This window comes from Cannabis sativa, chromosome 8, assembly GCF_029168945.1.
Source record: "Cannabis sativa cultivar Pink pepper isolate KNU-18-1 chromosome 8, ASM2916894v1, whole genome shotgun sequence".
In the NCBI taxonomy this organism is placed as follows: Eukaryota; Viridiplantae; Streptophyta; class Magnoliopsida; order Rosales; family Cannabaceae; genus Cannabis; species Cannabis sativa.
In genome coordinates, this window is record NC_083608.1 from 30,056,090 (window position 1) to 30,059,737 (window position 3,648).

General features: G+C 38.6%; 1 non-coding gene across 1 annotated transcript; it reads left to right on the top strand.

Moving 5' to 3' along the window:
• Window positions 1–3,094: 3,094 nt before the first annotated feature.
• On the top strand, window positions 3,095–3,201 carry LOC133030693 (small nucleolar RNA R71). Its single transcript, XR_009684241.1, has one exon. It is a non-coding gene; the product is annotated as a small nucleolar RNA R71 (small nucleolar RNA).
• The last annotated feature ends 447 nt before the right edge of the window (window positions 3,202–3,648 follow it).

Here is a 3,648-nt window from a genome sequence, read left to right on the forward strand (position 1 = left end):
TGAAACCAAAGAATCAAGCGTAATATAGCCCTAAAACTAGAAACAAAGAGTGAAAACTAACTGAAAATATGACCCGAAACTTAGACTAATTTTAGCCTAACAAATTCCCCCAAACTAGATTCTTACTCGCCCCCGAGTAAGGTTAAAAAAAAAACTAACTACGCTGTCAGATAATCACTACGCTGCTGACTCATGCTCTGTTTTCTTCCTTGCATAAACTAGAATTTCGATCCTACTAACTCTAACAATTAACTCAGATGCTCAATTTATAACACTATGTACAACTGCAAGAATTTATTCAAATGTGAAACATTGTTATAAAAGTTTTACTCTTTCCAACAGTTCCACAGCCTAATAACTCATAAGCTTGCATGCTTACCTTTCTCCACTAATGTTGACAGTATTCTTTGGAATCGTTAGGTCTTTTCAAGGCTTTAGGTAATATGGCTCAGATATTCAGGGATAGGCAAAAGACAATTTTGGCTAAAGATATCATAAGCACACAAACAGAACCCACAAGCTTCTTGCTTTTCTTTTTCTAAGATCTCATAATATTCCCTCAATTTACCAAGATTGATAGAAGACATTTCTATTATTTTTCAACATCACTGAAATTTTTTTCTTTTTTTTTCTTTCACACATATTTTTACTTTTTATTGTATTTTTTTTTTCATCATATTCCATTTTTTTTCAGTGACATTGAATTACACAATTTTTTTTTTTTTTTTGCTCTTCTCAATCTTACAAGTTTTTCTCCCTCTCACTATTTCCTCACACTAAATGTTTCTCCTCCCCCAAACTAATTATGTAGCTTATGATATCATGGATAACATGGTGAAGAAAAATTAATAGTGTGGTTGCAATTTTTCAAATCGATGGGTGAAAAACATAACGGGTTTAGGCTCAAAAGGTTAACTAGGGATACACATTATTACGGTAGGCTTGAAAGGCTCGAACTATCCAACAAATGCCTAAGTCATATTCCAATTGAACACTATCAAGGATTTCGTCTCAAAAGAATTAAACATGCAAGTTCTAAGCTATCCTGTTAATCTTACCACAAACCATCGTAAAACAATTATAACAATTTTCACAGATTGAGTATTTTTAGATAAACACATGTTTCTAAGCATCCAAACTAATCCAAAGAGTTAGCAGAATCAAGCACACAGTTATTTTACAATTTCAGATCACATCACACTAATCAGCAGTATACAACTATCGTCAAGCTTATTGCCATTCCTTAACTAAAACAAAAAAAACTAAAAGATAATTAAAATGCAGAAATTAAAGTGCAGAATTTAAAAAATTTAAGTCTCTCCCCCCAAACTAAATATGACATTGTCCCCAATGTGCTATTATACTCAAGGTGAGAAGGACTTACCTGAACCCACATCATAAGGGGTTGGGCGGACCCTTTTCATCCAAAAGAGCCCTCGTACTAAATGAAGGAAATTTACCACCAATCGTGTTGATTTCAGAGTTTCGCACAAGAGTAAGCTCACCTTCAGAACTACCACACATCAATCTTTTCCAATGACGCCGAATCGTTCGAAGTTGCTCTTTAGGCTTTGCTTTCTTCTTATCAGCTTTAACAAAAGAACCCTTCACCATCTCAATCTTACAACAGGTAGGAATGTCGGTTGGGGCAAAAACATTAAAATTGACCTCTTCATCTTGCACTCTCAACTTTAACTCTCCCTTTTGAACATCTATTAATGCTCGGCCTGTGGCTAAGAATGGTCTTCCCAAAATAATGGGAATAGTTGAATCTTCCTCCATATCAAGAATTAGGAAATCAGCAGGGAAGATAAACTTACCAACCTTCACCAGTACATCTTCAATTATCCCACGAGGATGAGTCAAAGAACGATCCGCTAGTTGTAAAGTCACTGTTGTGGGCTTTGCTTTTCCCAATCCTAGCCTTTTGAAGACAGACAAGGGCATTAGATTAATGCTTGCTCCCAGATCACATAGAGCTTTAGTTTCCACTGAACCCCCTATAGAGCATGGAATATTGAAACTACCCGAATCTTTAAGCTTGGGCGGTAGTTTCTTTTGCAAAATGGCGCTACACTCCTCAGTTAATGCCACTGTTTCATAGTCCTCCAATTTTCTCTTCTTAGACAATATCTCCTTCATGAACTTCACATAACGGGGCATTTGTTCCAAGGCTTCAGCAAAAGGAATGTTGATGTGTAGTCTTTTAAAGACCTCTAGAAATTTTGTGAACTGCTTGTCTAGATTGGTCTTTCGGAGTCTCCCGAGGATAGGGTATTTTCACATGATGATCAATACTGATTGGTGGAGACTGCTGTGGTGGTGCTGGACTATCAGTAATCTTCTTATCTGACGATGCTTGAGTTGGTGTTGTTTGAACTTTAATCTCTTCATCCACTAGTTGTATCATCTCAGGCCCATCATATTTCTTTCCACTCCTTAAGGAAATTGCTTTGCATTGCTCTTTTCCTTTTGCATCATTAGTGCTAGGCAAATTTCCTTGAGCTTGTTTTTCCACTTGAGTAGCCAATTGTTCCATTTGAGTTTATAGAGTTTTAATAGAGGCTCTAGTTTCCATCATGAATTGGAGCAATAAATCAGCTTGGATAGTGGAGCCTCCACTAGAACTTTGTTGTCGCAGCTGTTGTTGGTTTTGTTGGGCTGGTTTCTCTGCTGGTAGAACCCCTATTGGTTGTGCCTATAATTATTGTTTTGGGAATAGTTTCCAATGGCTTTTGCTTGATCCATTGGCAAATCATCCACATCTGCCTGACACTCAGAAAAGTGATGGGGACCTCCACATATCTCACAAACCACTTGAGCTTGTTTGGCTTGCACTGCGATCAGCTTTGTTAGGGCCTCAACCTGAGCTGTCAGCTTTGTAATGGCATCAACCTCTAGCACACCAGCTACCTTCTTAGTTTGACTCCTTTCAGTTGGCCACTGCTGATTGTTTAGAGCCATCTCCTCCAATAGATCATAAGCCGCATTAGCACTCTTTCTCATAAAGGCTCCACCAGCTGCTGCATCTATCAGGGTTCTAGTGTTACCAACCAACCCGTTATAGAAATTATGAACCAGCATTCACTTCTCAATACCACGATGAGGACACTTTCTGATTAAGTCCTTGAACCTCTCCCAAGACTCATAGAGAGACTCATTCTCTTGTTGACAGAAATTGTTGATCTCTCCTCGCAGCTTAGCAGACTTTGCTGGGGGAAAGAACTTAGACAAAAATTTAGTTGCTAAGTCTGTCCATGTTGCTATGGAATTTGGTGGCAAGGAGATTAACCAACTCTTGGATCTTTCTCTAAGTGAGAATGGAAACAGTCTCAAACGAATGGCATCATCACTAACTCCATTGACTTTAAAAGTCTCACAAAGTTCCATGAAGTTCGAGAGATGCAGATTAGGATCTTCAGAAGGGAGGCCACCAAACTGAACTGAAGACTGCACCCATTTGAAGTATGGCAGGTTTGATCTCAAAGTTATTCGCATCCACTGCCGGTGGCCTGATACATGACTGCACTCCCGTCAGAGTAGGGAAAATGTAATCTCTCGAGCTACGGCCATTAGCTTGGTCTTCCACGGCACCACCATTATTGCCGTTATTTGCAGCATTCGCATTCACATTAGCAGCCATGATTT